Source organism: Lissotriton helveticus, chromosome 7 (assembly GCF_964261635.1).
Source record: "Lissotriton helveticus chromosome 7, aLisHel1.1, whole genome shotgun sequence".
NCBI classification, from domain to species: Eukaryota; Metazoa; Chordata; class Amphibia; order Caudata; family Salamandridae; genus Lissotriton; species Lissotriton helveticus.
Window position 1 is genome coordinate 1,092,213,328 of NC_136068.1, and position 17,163 is coordinate 1,092,230,490.

At 40.0% G+C, this 17,163-nt stretch overlaps 1 long non-coding RNA gene across 1 annotated transcript in view; it reads right to left on the bottom strand.

Moving 5' to 3' along the window:
- Window positions 1-2,876: 2,876 nt before the first annotated feature.
- The window catches only part of LOC144767239 (uncharacterized), a 51,560-nt gene continuing 37,273 nt past the window's right edge, over window positions 2,877-17,163 (bottom strand). The window contains exons 3-4 of the long non-coding RNA XR_013598114.1: window positions 3,706-3,843; window positions 2,877-2,965 (exon numbers count right to left, since the gene is read on the bottom strand). This is a non-coding gene — a long non-coding RNA (uncharacterized LOC144767239). The remainder of the gene's footprint in view (window positions 2,966-3,705; window positions 3,844-17,163) is intronic.

The window sequence follows — 17,163 nt, forward strand, 5'->3', positions numbered from 1 at the left end:
AAAATAGCGGCGTACTCGTATGGAAATACGTACAATTATGAGCAGGAGCTGCATGCTGATTGGCTGTCAATACTCCTAACCAGGAAGTGTTGGCAGCCATGTTGTTTGTCGGGAGAGCAGAGTCAGAAGAAAACAGTAAAACAAAGTTGAGAAATAAGGAAATGGGGCAGGGTAGAAACATTCTGAGCCTATAGTCTTGGTCAGGGGGTGGTATATGGATCTTTAGGCTCTAATTTATTTATTTATTTATTTTTAATAAAAAATGGCGGGGTACTCTTGCAGTACTTGTACCTGGTGAAAAAGGTGAAAACAAAGTAGAAGTCTGTTTTATTCATTAGGTCCCGGGGGGGCAAATTACGGGGCAATTTTTCTGCATAATGGGGGCTTGTGAGGTGCCCCGAGCACTGGGGAACGGCACTCCTCTGGTTTTAATTTTGAAGTATGCGGGGGGGGTTTACGGCCCTACTCCCCGCAGTCTTGATAATATTCCCTTGTGAATAACCATAGGAGCCCAGGTTAACACCAGAACCTGGGCTGCTATGGGAAGTTACAAGGGCCTATTATCAAGCACATTATCGCCGCTTTATCGGCAGTTTCCTGTCAATAAAAGCGGCAATAATGTATCGCCTTTTGTTTATAATATGCTCCTTCATTTTTATGATAGTATGTAAAGCTTTCCTTTTTTTTTTGGTGTAGCAGTTGTACTCTCTTCGCATGCTCAGCATCGTTTCGAAGCCCACGTTTTCTTTTTCTTCAAGTTCAACAAGCAAACCTTTCTTTATATCAGTTAGTAAATCTGTCGCTTTTTTTTCCCGGTTCGTGTGTGTCATCCGCTGCTGTACTTTTGTACAGTATTAATAGTCATATTTTTTATATATTTATTTGAAAGGTAGTGCAGAGGCGCCAAACGTGGATTACGTACTCCGTCCACCGCCATTTTAGTAGTTTCTCACCGTTGTTTTTATTATATATGTCAGTTAGAACTCAGTAGTTTTCACTCCTAGTCTTGAATATCTTCCTATAGTATTTCAACATTATTTTTATTGTGGGCCGTCATACCCCTCCCCCACAAAATAAAAGATGTATGTAGTTTTTTTAATTAACTTTTATTAAACAATAAATATAAAGGAAACTCAATTATATCTATATTAGAACCGGAAAAATAACTTAAACAATGTTATAAAGAAATTGTGAAATGGATTCCAAAAGGTGTCCGGTTGGTAATCTGCAAAAGAAAAAAGAAAATTAGAGTTTAGAATTATGTAGATGTGAATAAATGAGCTGAAGCATTACGGGGCATATTATCAAGAACGGCGATAAAAATTATCACCGTTTCAGCGGCAGGAAACTGCAGCTAAAGCGGCTATAATGGGCTTGATAATATGGTGTTGTGAATTCCCATAGCAGTCCAGGTTCTGGTGTTAACCTGGGCTACTATGGGAATTCACAAGGGCATATTATCAAGCCCATTATCGCCGCTTTAGCTGCAGTTTCCTGCCGCTGAAACAGCGATAATTTTATCACCGTTCTTGATACTATGCCCCTACAAGTTTTGATAACTCTACAGTTTTGCGTGTGCAGTGTGACTCGTACATTCCAGTTCTGTTATAGTGCCGCGTTTAAGTGGTGTCTATATGGAAGTGCCTACTGCGTTACTGACGCCCGTTATGCCTGATTATTTCTAATGCATTCCTATGAAGGATTTGTAGATCTATGCCTCTGTGCTTACCGTTGTGTAAACTTTGGGCCAAATACATTAGGAAGTGGAGTTCACAACTTAAGTTAAGCAGATCTTCTACACGTCCAAGCAGACAGCAGTGTCTAAGTTTAAGAGAGAAAGAGAAATGATATCACAGAGAGTGAACCAGACATAGGTGTACTAGCTCCTTGCATCACTTTACCCATGTTAAAAGTGACTCAAAAGTGGCATAATAAGGTTGATGATCTCTTTGTCAGACTGTTGTAATCTATCTGTTGTCACTGGCGACTTATTTCTAATGCATTCCTATGAAGGCTTTGTAGATCTAGGCCTCTGTGCTTACCGTTGTATAAACTTTGCGGGTAAACATTTCAGGCAGTTGGTGTCACAACTTATTGTGAACAATTCTTCTACACGTCTACACGTCGAAGACAGCAGTGTCTAAGTTTAAGAGAGAAAGAGAAATGATGTCACAGAGAGTGAGAGAGAGAGAAAACAACATTAAAACTGTGTCGCGGAGTCTGGAGTTGAGATTTTTTCTTGAAACGTGAGATGTAGATTTACTAGCTCCTTGCATCACTTTACCCATGTTAAAAGTGACTCAAAAGCGGCGTAATAAGGTTGTGGATCTGTTTGTCAGACTGTTGTAACGTATCTGTTGTCAGTGCTCGGAGGTAATTATAGATTTTACAAAGAAGCTGCTGTACACTACGCACTCTGGGCGATAATATCAAGCCTGGGCAACAAAATTATCGCCACTTTATTGGTAGGAGAGTGTCGCTAAAGTGGCGATAATGTGTTTGATAATATGCTCTATGGAATTCCAATCGAAGCTCATGTTAGATGTCCTTCACATCTAACATGAGTTTCGATTGTAATTCAATAGAGCATATTATCAAACCTATTATGGCCACTTTAGCTGCAGTTTGCTGCCAATAAAGTGGCGATAATTTTGTCGCCCAGGCTTGATAATATGGCCCTCTCTCGTTTCAAAAATAAAGCTAACACTACAGTTTTACGAGTGCAGTGTACCTGGTTCATTTTACTTGTTATAGTGCCGCGTTCAAGTGGTATCTATATGGAAGTGCCTACTGCGTTACTAACGCCCGTTATGCCGAATTATTTCTAATGCATTGCTATGAAGGATTTGTAGATCTAGAACTCTGTGCTTACCGTTGTATAAACCTTGCGGCCAAACACATAAGGCAGTAGACTTCACAACTTCACTTGGGCATTTCTTCTACATGCCCAAGCAGACAGGAGTGTCTAAGTTTAAGAGAGAAAGAGAAATTATGTCACAGAGAGTGAGAGAGAGAAAGAGAGAGAAAACAACATTAAAACTCTGTTGCAGAGTCTCGAGTTGAGATTTTTTCTTGAAAAGTTAGACGTATATTTACTAGCTCCTTGCATCACTTTATCCATGTTAAAAGTGACTCAAAAGTGGCGTAATAAGGTTGTGGATCTGTTTGTCAGACTGTTGTAACGTATCTGTTGTCACTGCTCGGAGGTAATTATAGATTTTACAAAGAAGCTGCTGTACACTACGCACTCTGGGCCATAATATCAAGCCTGGGCGACAAAATTATCGCCACTTTATCGTCAGGAAAGTGTCACTAAAGTGGCGATAATGGGTTTGATAACATGCTCTATTGAATTTCAATCGAAGCTCATGTTAGATGTCCTTCACATCTAACATGAGCTTCGATTGGAATTCAATAGAGCATATTTTCAAACCTATTATGGCCACTTTAGCGGCAGTTTGCTGCTGATAAAGTGGTGATAATTTTGTTGCCAAGGTTTGATAATATGGCCCTCTCTCGTTTCACAAATAAAGCTAACACTACAGTTTTACGAGTGCAGTGTACCTGGTATATTTCAGTTATTATAGTGCCGCGTTCAAGTGGTGTCTATATGGAAGTGCCTACTGCGTTACTGATGCCTGTTATGGCGACTGATTTTTAATGCATTGCTATGAAGGCTTTGCAGATCTAGGCTGCTGTGCTTACCTTGTATAAAGAGTGCGGATTCCGGAGTTCACCATTCGACTTGAACTCTGCTTCTACACGTCAAAGTATATTCAATAGGTTGCAGAGAATTTCATTGCTGTTGCTCGATAGGCCGTGGTTGCTTCTGAAGGATGTTTGCTGAAGGAAACAAAAGTACGTTTTGATTAGTCATCGTAAACTGAGTTGCGTAACTACAATCAAAAGTGAATTTTAATGTGGGTTCTTAATATTTCATAGTTAGACTGTTCCAGCTTCAGCAAACAAAGGAAGATGAATAAGTTAATAGAGGCCTGGGACGGCCTCGTGATGCAGAAAAGAAAATGCTATCATGGACGCACAATTAATAATAATAGAGGCCTAAACACGTGGCGTAGTACAGAAATACGACACAGAAATTTATGCACGCACAATTTTTAAGATTAGAGGTGTATAGGACCTCGGAAATATTTGAATTATTTAAGTACAATTTAATACCATTGAGGGGTAGGAAAACCATATGAAGGAGAAAAAAATAGCATTATGCATATACAATTTACAGTGGAGGCTGATGTTGTGACGTCTTGTCTTACCTTTGTTTCTGTCGTCTTTTGTCGTGTCTTTAAAGGCTATAGTTTCGCTGAGTCTGGGGTGTTTTCGACAGTCTGTCTGTCATCGCAGCAGAGGCAGGCAAAAGAGAGTGTGCTCACGTCTGTGCCCGCATTATATGGGAACCGCGGGGGCTGATCACACCAAGGCCAGGACGGTCATTGGTAGCATTTTCGCGGTCTATAAGAATGATGGCCCTGGGGGATATGCCATTGGGTAATGTATTGGTTTCCAGGCTAAATGATAGCAAGCATGTTAGGTGGTGGCATGTGGGTAGTGTGGGTGGGCGTGCACCGCGCATGTGCAAGTATGAGTGTGTGCACTAACACTTAACAACAGAGAGAGATGGGGACGGTGTTATAATGTGTGCAGAGGCAGGCCCAGAATCGGATCTGCAATGAGTCAGCACTTCTAATCATTCTCCTTAGCGCACCCTGAGCTCTGATTTGTCACTGAGAGGGTGATCGCACCATAGTTTGTACTGCTTATCATACTCAGCATGTACCCGCGCATACGGTACAAATATGCTTTGACGTTACGCGTCGCATTAAAGCTTCGGTGTGACGTCATTTACGGCGTTCTGTACACGAAAGGGGGCAATGTTTCTACTTGGTTTAAAACATGTATGTATTTAATGTACATACTAAGGGCAGACATTTGGGATAACTATGAATTTTTTTAATACTTGTAACAATCATATATTACTTTTAAAAAGAATTACACAAATCGCGGTAGAACATCATGCGCACTCGTATTGAAAGAGCAGCGCAAGCGTATCATAAGCGTACCCAAAGCAGTGTGACTTTAAAAGTAGAGATTTGATTGGTTCATAACTTCTCCTATTGCGACTGTTGAAAGTTCCGTCCCATTATAATTTATTTATTTATTTGTTTATTTTGTATACTTATAGAGCGCGATCCTGTCACCCAAAGGGCATCCTGGCGCTTCAACTTCGGTCAACAACACTTTTCACAGCTCAAACATTTCTTGGAAAGAGATGCGTTTTTAACGCTTTCCTAAACGGAAGGTAATCCCTATGGCTTCTCAGAGAGAGTGGCAGGGAGTTCCAGAGTTTGGCCGCTGCAACACTAAATGAGCGGCCGCCCATCCTGACTCTCTGAAACCTCGGGACCACCAGCAGCTGTGCCGAAGAAGAGCGAAGAGGCCGCGAGGCGGAGTACCAGGCAAACATGTTCTGTAATAACACTGGACCCTGTCGATGTACCGCCTTAAACACCAGACACGCCGCCTTATACAGTACACGCAAGTGCACCGGAAGCCAATGAAGATCTCTTAAAGCTAGAGTGGAGGAGCTGAAATTAGGGCGAGAAAGAGCCAGCTTGGCAGCCAGATTCTGCACCCGTTGTAGCTTCCCCAGCAGATTTTTTGGAGCCTCCAGAAGTAGCGCATTACAGTAGTCTAGATGACTTAGTATAGTCCCACGAACTACTTCTGGCCTGGCCTGAGCGGGGAGAAGGGGTAGAACTTTGCGCAGCATGCGTAGCATCATCATGCATGTAGAGATGGTCTTGTTGACGTGCATATCAAGCTGTAAATTTGGGCCAAAGATCACCCCCAAGTTACGAGCTGACTCCGCCGCCGCCACTGGCTCGGGAAAAGTCACAGGCCAAAAGTTCTCTGGGAGTACTCGCGGAATCCGGTCCATGGAGCAGTGAAGCACCTCCGTCTTAGTGCTGTTAAATTGGAGGGAATTAGCCCGCAGCCAGTCCGCTGTGGCTGCCAAACAACGATGGAAGGTCTCCAGTGAGACCGCGTTATTTCCTTCCAAAGAGAAAACCAGCTGGGTATCATCAGCGTAATTAAAAGCCGAGACACCAAAAGATTTTATAAGCTGGACCAGAGGGCGGAGGTATAGATTAAAGAGTATAGGGCTAATGGCCGAGACCTGAGGGACCCCCTGCCCTACTTTCCGAGGTTCCGATCGAAATGGAGGTAGCGAGACCAACTGCTGCCGATTGCTAAGATAGGATACCAGCCAGTCTCTTGCTCCCTCTGTGACCCCGCACTCCTCAAGCCTCCCGATAAGGGTCCGATGGCAAACCGTGTCGAACGCGGCCGACATGTCGAGCAGCACTAAAAAGGCTGCCCGACCACTGTCGACACGCGAACGAAGATTGTCCAGTACGGTTACCAGTGCGGATTCCGTCCCGTGCCCAGGACGGAAGCCAAACTGTGACTCATCGAACCATCCGATTTCCTCCAGGAAGCCCGAGAGAGAGCGGGTCACCCATTTTTCCAAGATCTTAATAGGAAAAGGGAGCAAGGAAATTGGTCTATAGTTAGAAGGACAGGCGGGATCCAGCGTTGGTTTCTTGAGCAGAGGAGACACTACTGCTAACTTCCAGCACTCGGGAACAGTAGCCAAATCCAAAGATTGGAGGCAGATGGAATATAGAGGCTGAAAAAGTTCCGCCTAAAATGCCTTCCAAAATTTAGGAGGCAGTGGATCGAGCGGAGAGCCCGATGACACCGTATGTGCCATACTGCAGAATTCCTCAAAGGAAGGACTAGGAAAAAATCTTAGTTGGGGTCGACTGGAGAAGTTATCCGGAGCTACCAAACTAAGGACTTTGACTTTCAAAGAAGAAGCATTTGTTCTGAGAATCTTCTCAAATAGAAGGAAGATCACCATAATAAGAGCAATGGAGTAATCTTCCAGCAGTTCTTCAGAGGGAGATGTCATTCCTGAAGAACGTCCAAAGAAGAGGAAAGAAGCTCTAATTTGGAAGTTTTTCACTTTTCCAGAAGGCCAAAAAAAGGTTAATGCTCCAAAAGTAACCTGTAAAATTTGCCAAACAACTCTTTCAAGGGGTGATCCATGTAAAAAATACTCCTTTGGCATAGCAAATATGGTGCGACACGTGAAGAACTTGCACCCCAAGAACTTTGCTCGAGCTGCAAGACGGAGGTTGCACGAGAATCCACCTGCTACTGCACCAAGCACATCAACTGCAGCAGCAGCATTTTCAGCAAGCAGTCCACACCCACAAATTGATTCTAACTTTGCTAAAGTTAAAATTCTATGCATTTATTGTGATAAACTTTTGTGTTATGGGGAACAGTCTATAGACTTGATGAAATGCAGGCTGCAGGATCATTGCTGTCCTCGACATTATTTGTTCTTTTTTTCATTCTTTTGTTCCGCTTGGAATTTGTTGAGAAAACACCAAAAGAAAAACAAAAGAAAAAAAACAGTTCTATTTAGAACTACCTTCACTGGTCAAAGAAAGAACTACATTTCTATGGTAGTGTGTAAAAGTTTGTTATAATGAATGTATAGTTCATAAATGAATGAATGAATATGTTACTAGTGTATGGAGAATGTGAAAGTGCAGAACTATAAGGAACTGCTACAGCATAAATCTATAAGGTATTTATCTATAGTATACTGTAGTATGTCCGAAGTACTTTAATGTATCATATGTACATAAGTATGTTACAAGTGTATGCTTCAATTTGCGCTGCTGGTGAAAGTGCCTGGGTGAATTTGTATGTGTTAGGGGCGGATTTACAATCCCCTTGTGCCTCTTTTACACAGCCATTGTGTCACTTTTGTGACACAGCGGTGGTGCAAAAGATGTGCCGTGTTGTGTGCTATTAACAATGTGATGCATCTGAAGGGTGTTTTACATTGCAAAGCGCTACGCCAGAAGAGGCTTTCTTGTCAGAAGGGGGTGCAGCAAGGCCTCGTAAAAGTGACTGAGTGAAATGTATAACATTTTTTTCAGTGAGTTTTGAGCTTATGCTGCGTCAAAACCTTGCACGTGCTTGAAGCAGGTGTAAGGATTGATACAGCATTGTGAGCATAGGGCCCCAAGAGAATTGCTGGAGCTGTGTTATACTTGCAACCGACGTCAAGCAATAATTCATCCAAAAATTACTTTGCACTTTAGTTTTGTTATTATTTTATAATAAGAATATGAAATATAATCTAAAAAATTAAATAAATATAAATATTTATATTAAAAATATAAGAAATTAGTATAAAAAGAAAGACATAATAATTAATACATTTATAAATTATCATTTACAAAACCTTTGAAATTCACTGAAAAACCCATAGGTTTCACACATGTTATAGTTAGGAATTAGCATTTAAAAAACCTTGCAAATTCATTGAAAAAACATAGGTTTCACACAGGTATAGTTAGGAATTAACATTTAAAAAACTATGCAAATTCATTGAAAAAACCATAGGTTTCACACGTTATAGTTAGCTGAACATTTCTCTCATACAAAACCTTTGAAATTCCTCCGTTATAGTTAGCTCAGCTAACTATAACTTGCGCACCCGCAATGCACTGCTGATGACGTCACATATTACATCACTCATGACATTGTCAGTGACATCGCTCATGACATCACTGATGACATCTCAAATGACATCCCTGATGTTGAATGATCCATTATGCTACAGAAAGGCCTCCTTCAATGAATTAAATAAGGTGAAGGATGTAGTCCATAAACATTTGACATAGTGGAAGAGAGATGGGCTGATAAGTAAAAAGGAGTTTGAATTTTTAAAGAAGGATTATCCTATTACTCCCACATTGTACTTATTGCCCAAAATCCACAAAGGCATTTCTCCAATACCTGGGCGACCGATCATCTCAGCGCAAAACGGATTACTGGAGCCTATATCTAAATATGTGGACTTCTTTCTTCACAGCTTTATGGAGGCTCTTCCAACGTACATAAGGGATACTAGTGACTTCTTGAACAAATTGAATGGAGTATGTTGAAAACCAGATTATCAGTTTTTGGTAATGGACATGTGTTCTCTCTACACGTCCATAAATCACAGTGATGGCTTGAGAGCAACTGAACATTTCTTGTCTGAAAAAGATATAAGATTCTATGATCGTAGTAAAATGTTGATCCAAATGATTGATTTGTGCCTTAAATATAACTATTTTCTCTTTAACAACGAGGTTTTCCAGCAGTTGCGGGGCGTGGCCATGGGGGCATGCTTCTCCCCCCGTTATGCGTGTTTACACGTGGGCTGGTGGGAGAAGCATGTTCTGGGTCGGCCCCATGGTTGTTTGGAGGACACAGAGATAGGCATCATTAATATGTGGCGCTTTATAGACGATGTCTTTATAATCTGGCAGGGTTCCAAGGCGTCCGCTGAAGAATTTGTTAAAAAGATCAACATCAATGTACTGAATCTTGAATTTACAGCCATTATTAACAATGTTAAAGATGATTTTCTCGATGTGGAAGTTTATATTGTTGACAATGAGATCAAGACCAGGATGCATAGGAAGGTTACGGCTGGAAACTCCATTTTACATGCCCATAGTAGTCATCCTCGCCATTTGATTAAAAATATACCATATGGAGAATTTTTAAGAATACAGAGAATTTGCAACAATGAGGTGGATCTTAATATCTGTCTGGAGGACTCATTTCATAAGGCTTTATTCGGAACAAAGAACAATGTCCATAAAAGCACTTAAAAATTAAAAAACATTTTAGACAATATCCAATGTTAAAAGCAAAACAGAATAACACAATCATGGGGTTAATAAATAATTTAAAAACTCATACTTTTCCTTGCATTGATTGCTTTAAGGAGGAGGGTAGCCGTAAAAAAAAAAACATCAGGATGATGCAAGTTAAAAAGCAGTTTCATGGAGTCATTTACAGTCCTCACTCCAAACTTCACAATAATAGGTTTTAAATAAACAATTCGTAGATACCTATACAATTGACACAACAGAAGAAAGTGCATAGTGCTTTGTGCTGAAATATATATATATTTTTTTCTTTTTTCTTAATCCTCATTTTGCGGTTGTGTAGATAAGGAGGTTTCGGGAGTCTGATGATCTTTCGTTTTTTTCTTTGCCTTCACTGCCCCGTCATTATCGAGAGTTTTTGGGGAGTATCCCTTTCGATGTTATGATTCATCAGTTTTCTCCACTCGCCCTTTATCGTGTTCAATAATTCCATTATTTAGTGGGGGAGCTAGCCGATTTGGCTACTCGGCAGTAATGATTTCTGCCTAGAATTATTGTCATCGCCTTAATCATTGGATTTTATTTACTCGTAGCCCAGTAGGAGTTAATGATTTATTTGAAAGTACTGTTCCCAAATTTCCCAGAAGTTTATTCTTTTCGAGTGTTTCCCTTTCCTATCAAGTTTGTTAATTTTTATTATGTAGTTTAGCCAGTTTGCATGAGTTGGTGGAACTGGTTTAACCCAGTTAATACAGATTTCTTTCCGCGCTACCAGTATCAGTACAAAAAGTAAGCTTTCCTGTTTTTTACTTAATTTATTTATACCAACATCTATGTTGTTATATATCCCAAAGATAATAAGAGGGGTACTTACAGTTATGTGGGTTCCCAATACCATATTCAGCGTCTTACCAATCTCAAGCCAGTAGTTGGATATTGCGGGGCATTTTTGGAACATATGGATGTCATCCGCTTTAGCTTCTCCGTACTTAGGGCAGGACTTAACGTTGGTTCCTTTAAATTTAGACAATCCTTTTGGGGTCCAATACGCTCGGTGGATCGTATATAGGTGGTTCTTCTTTAGTGAAGCTGATTTTATACAGGACCAACATTTTTCCATAGAGTTTTGCCATACGAGTTGTAAGTCCAAATCCTGATCAGGTATGTCTTTCCTCCATGTTATTTCCGGGACTAAAAAGTCTTCTTCTCCGGATTCAATGAGTGCCCAGTACCATTTTGATATTTCTTTCCTTATTGGTGTTATTTTTATCATTTCATTTTCAAGATTCTCATTACCCCTTTTTTCCTCTGGTAAAGATTTAACCCAGTTGGTTTCGACGTCTTGCCATCTGTAAGTTCATATAGCGAGTCCCACGAGATTATCTCTTTTTCTATTAACAATTGGCCCCATCTTTCTATTCCTGCTGTTTTAAGTGGTACAGCTAAGGAGTCTTTTAGACATTCTGGTGTCCCTGGGGAGTCCCATATTGGAGCTTTTGTACTGTAGTATGGTATGTTTACCGTGCTTCTGATCTGGAACCAGAGTCTAGCCGCGTTGTATAAAATCTTTAGTTTTATTTTTAAAAATAAATTTGGGTGGCCAAACTTGAATAGGAAGTGGTCTGTTCTTTCAGTCATATTTTGTAGGAAACTTGGGTAATATTAATGCTTCCTCAATAGTGGTCTAAAGTTCTTAAATTGAAATGACCTATAGTACTCAAATAAATCAGGGCTAGCTATTCCGCCTTGCTCTTTCCTCCTCCTAAGTGTACTCCAGGCTATTCTCGTTCCTGTTGATGCCCAGATGAAGCTTGCTATTTCACCCTGGATCTTCTTTAAGGATTCCTTTTTAAAATCCAATGGGATTGTGTTAAAGAGGTAAGTGAACTTAGGGATGATGGTCATTTTTATTACGTTAGATCTTCCCAAAAAAGTTAGTGGCAGTCCCGTCCATACTTTAAGAAGTCTTCTCATTCGATTATCGTCAAGTTCAATTGTGGGACTTTTTCAATTTCTTTTACCAGCGTAATTCCTAGGTATTTTATTTTATCCCTACTATATGGTATATTAGAATCGATGTTCCATCTCATTGCCTCCGTTTTTCCTTGATTTGATAAATAACCTGAGACTTTACCAAAGTTGTTCATCATGTCTTCCAATACTTGATAAGCATTTTCATAGTTAGTTGTAAATACCATTAGGTCATCCGCATATAATGCTACTTTTTTTGACCAATTTTGATGTTTAAAAGGTAAAATTAGTGGATGATTTCTAATCGAGCAGGCCAATGGTTCAATGTAAAGATTAAAAAGTAGCGGCGATAGCGGACAGCCTTGCCTTGTACCTCGTTGTATCTCGATGTTACTAGTCAGGTTCCCATTAACTATTATTTTTGCTCTTGGTTTATTATATACTTCCCTTACGATATGGCCAAAACTGTTCCCCAAATTGTTTTTTCCAATAATTTCGTTTAGGAAGGTCCAGTTGACTCTATCGAACGCTTTGGCAGCGTCATAGGTGATTATAGTAAGGGGAAGTTTTTCACAGGTGGCTACATCTATTGCTGCAAATAGCTCATGGATGGTCTCATGGATTTACCGCCCTTTTATAAAACCCTTTTGATCTAAATTAATCAGTCTTGGCATTACCTTGGCTAGTCTTTTTGCTATGACTTGCATAAAAATGTTATAGTCCCAGTTGAGTAACGATATTGGTCTGTATGACTCGCACAGCTTTGGATTTTTCCCAGGTTTTAGTATCATGCTAATTGTCGCATCATTCCAGGTGTCAGGGATTTTCTCGTGACCCAAATATACCTTATTCATTAAATCTGTTAATTTGTCAACTAGAGATTCTTTTAACGCCATGTAGAACTCGTTTGGAAGCGCATCAGGGCCAGAGGCTTTTCCTCTTTTTAGACCACTTATAACCGCTCTAACTTCCTCAGGCTTAATCTCATGATTTAGTTCTATCCTTTCCTCTTCTGTTAGTGTTGGGAGGGAGATAGCCTCAAGATAGTTCTCGATTTCTTCTTTAGTTGGATTTATGTCTTCTTTATATATACCAGAGAAGAAGTTTAAGAATTCCTGTCTTATTACAGTATCTTCTGAGCTTTGTGATAGTTGGTCTTGTGCTGAAATATTGTCACATGGACATGGTCCAACCAGGTGCTTATTCAGGGAAGGGAAAGCCACCAAGTTGTGGGCAATCCCGATTCTTAATCTTGTTAATACAAACCGGTGTGATGTTCTGGTCACTTGGGTCAAATATGGTTGATAGCCCACAAATTCATTCAGACCATTATATGACACACAAGTGGATAGATTGCCACTATTGCTAAGCCGCCTCTCAGAAAGAAGATTCATAAAGGTCTCCTTCATTTCGAATTTGGATAAGTCAGAGGCCCCGTAATTGTCTACTTTATTATCTAGGCCATAGATCTCCTGGAAGCTATCTAGATTGTATTTAATCCATGGGATCTTAAAATAATTATCCATAGAGAGGCAGTCATTAATAATGGCTCTACATAGAGATGTTTCTTCTTTTAACCAGATTGATCGCCATAACATAAGGGGTCTAAGGAGAATCAAATCGGTAAGATGTTGAATGCCGAGTTCTTTGTGTACTAATTCATTAGAGGCAGATTTAGGTAGACATAGAAGTCTTTTTAAGAAGACATTCTCCTCCACTTGTAAGCTCCCGGTAGGGGCATAGCCCCAAACCCCGGCGCCATACAAAGCGGTAGAGAGACATCTGGACTGAAATATTTTAAGCATGTCTCTAACCCGCCTATCCCCTAGTTTAGTGGCAAATGTAAACACTCCGTGAGCACTCTTCACCATCTTGGCCCTCACATTTTTATGCTCGCTGATCCAGCTATTGTTGTTAGAAAATGTGATACCCAGGTATGAAAAGTTTTCAATTTGTTGAACCTTGTGTCCATCAATAACATAGGAAAATGACTTCCTTTTACACCCTGACCACATTCCATAATATAGGTCTTGGATTTGTTAATCACAAGCTTTCTTCCTTTTATAAACTGTGAGAACCCATCCATCAGGCGTTGGAGGCCTATCGGGGTGCGGGACAATAAAACTGCGTCATCCGCGTAAAGTAATACCGGGACGTTGGCATCATTAACTTTAGGGGCATCTGCTGCAATGGTTTTTAGGACGGAATCAACTTCATTAATAAAAAGGGTAAAGAGCAAGGGGGAGAGAACACACACTTGTCTAATACCCCGCCCAATCCTAAACGTGTTTGTGCACTCACCATGGGTACCGTATCGTACACAAGCACGTAATTTGGTGTAAAGGCGTGCTAAAAAATAAACGATACCTTCCGGTGCCCCCATTTCGATCAGCTTAGCCCAAAGAATTGCATGGTCCACCAAATCGAAAGCACTACTCAAATCTGCAAAGCAGAGATATATAGTGCCCGACTTGGCCTGTGTATACTTTCCGATCAACAGTTCAAGGTTCAGACACTGTTCGATCGTCCCCCGCCCCTTTCTAAAACCAAATTGACATTCTGCCAGAATGCCATTGGCCTCTATCCATTCCTCTAGCCTGACCAAAAGCACCCTACTCATAACTTTTACAGAAGAATCTAATAGGGAGATCGGGCGATAGTTCTTCACATCACCACGGTCTCCTTTTTTATAGATTGGGATAATAATTGATTCTTCCCAAGTAGGGGGCACCCCGTTACTAACTGCTGCGTTAAATTTTTTAGCTAAGATAGGGCCCCATAATTCTGGAACTAATTTATAGATACCCTGTCCGGGCCCTGTGCCTTCCCCCCTTTACTAGCCCCGATGCTATCTAAAACTTCAGTGACAGTAATATCCAAGGGGGCGGTGGGCCAGCAATCCTCTTCATGACCCATAGCTTTGTCCGTATCAAAAATAGTAGAAAAATGAGAGACCCATGTTTCCCTGTTGACCTTTGATGTTAGTTCAGGGACCTTCTCATCTTTAAGGAACGGGCTATTCACTGTGGCCCAAAACAAGGTACAATTTTTAGTTTCGGCCGCCTGGGCCAAATTATCCCAGGCCCCCTGCTGGAGTTCCAGTTTCCTTCTATTTAAGGTGACCCTATAGCTAGCTGGAGGACTCATTTCAAAGATTTTTAGTCAGGGGTTATAACAAAAATGAACTCATAAACTCCTTGAATAAAGTGATGGCTAAAGGCCCTATCTCCTCTGTGGAGACTTTGGCTGTTACTGATACCCTTGAAGAAATTGAGCATAGTGGGGCTGAGAAAACTAAAATTAGGCTCATTACTACTTTCAATTGCCATGAGCACAAAATCAGACATATTTTGAAGTCTAACTGGCCATTCCTTAAGACGGATATTACTTTAGCCCCCCTATTGGATGACCATCCAGCCATTACATTTCGGAGGGCACCCTCCATGAGGGATGCCCTGGTTAAAACTAGTCCTGAAGTTACTATAAAATCAAATTGCTCTCCAAAAGACCTGGATTCTTTAAATGCAGCTCTTGCAGAGCGTGCAAATTTGGAATTAACACTACAGAATATCATGAAGCATTTTCAAAGACTATTTGTAAGATCAACAGTCTGTTCACCTGTAAGACAGACCATGCTGTGTATGTCTTACAATGTACTTGCAATCAGCAATACATTGGGAGTACCAAACTCCAGGTGTTCAACCGTATTTTACAACATTTGCGGGCAATAGTTAATTCCGACTTCAGCTATCCAGTGGGGCGTCATTTCAAATTAGTCCATAATAACAATCTTAATGACTTGAAATATTTTGTAATTGATGCAGTCCCGGTCTCCAAAAGAGGAGGAGATAGAGAAAAGAAATTGAGACAATTGGAGAGCCACTATATAGTACTTCTGAATAGCAAAATCCCGTACGGTCTGAATATGGGGGAGGACTTACACAACTTTTTGTAATCCTTCAATACCGTTAGTACTCATGTACAATGAATCCCTTTATGAGGGGTTCTCAGTATTTCTGGTATTGAAGTTTCTAGATGACAGGTTTGTCACTCTAGCGTAGGTCCTTGTTAATGCTTCCTCATACATGCACTACCACCATGGGGGTTTTTAGATCAACCTTTTAATGTCATGTACTTAAAAGCACGCTTTTATATTGGTTTTACTGTTTTTATAGTTTTACCAGTTTTTATACGTGCTGAGGATGACATTTTATATCTAATGGGGCTCTAAAACTAAGAATGAGATAAAAAAAATTGTATTCTGGATTTTGGACAATATTAAGTGGATTCTGGATTTACTCAATTATTAAACGTATGCTGCTTATACTAGGAATGGCTCCGGTATTATTGCTCTGTTCATATTTGAAATGATTTTATTATTGCACTATTTTGCACTTTTTTTCATATAATGTGTTGTGTACCTATGTGGCCCCTTTTTCAAATCTAACAGATATGAACATAATGTTAATATTTTAGCCAAACTTATTTATTAGGGCACTTGCCCTTTATTGTTGCTGCTGTGTCTTTATTATTCTAGATTTACTCGTCATGACTCCTTTGATCGAGTTTTCAAATCGGAGTTTGTAATTTTCTCACACAGTGGAGAATGGATGAGCTTTCTCATTGAGAATAATTTAATTGAAACTGTATATCATATGTATGATTTTTCTGTTACAATTAATATTAATTATGTTTGACTATTGGCCATTCGGAATACTATGTAAAGATTGGCGTAGTATGTTTTTTATGTTCACCATAGAAAGAAGGTGGAGCTAGAAGGGGAAGTTCATAGTATTTAAACCGCGTTTCTCTCTGGGTATGTCATGTGATCAAGTCCGGGTTTCCCGGACGAAACGCGTCATGCTGCTACCCTTCTTTGGAATAAAGGCACTTTAATTTTGCACCATCCCTCGTTGTGGTCTGTACCTGTTTTCGTGTTTGCCTTTGGGTTCACGTACCTCAGGACTGTGGAGGTTGATATATATATATATATATATATATATATATATATATATATATATATATATATATTCACTGAAAAAACCATAGGTTTCTGGCCTTATATAGTTAGGAATCAGCATTTAAAAAACCTTTGAAATTCAATGAAAAAACCATAGGTTTCAGGCCTTATATAGTTAGGAATTAGCATTTAAAAAAACCTTTGAAATTCACTGAAAAAACCATAGGTTTCAGGAGTTATATAGTTAGGAATTAGTTTTTAAAAAACCTTTGAAATTCACTCAAAAAACTATAAGTTTTTGTGGTGTTATAGTTAGCTGGACATTTTACTCATACAAAACCAATGAAATTGCTCCTATATAGTTAGTTGTACTAACTATATTTCGCGCACCCGCAATCCACTGCTGATGATGTCAGATATTAGATCATTCATGACATGGTCAGTGACATCACTGATGACATC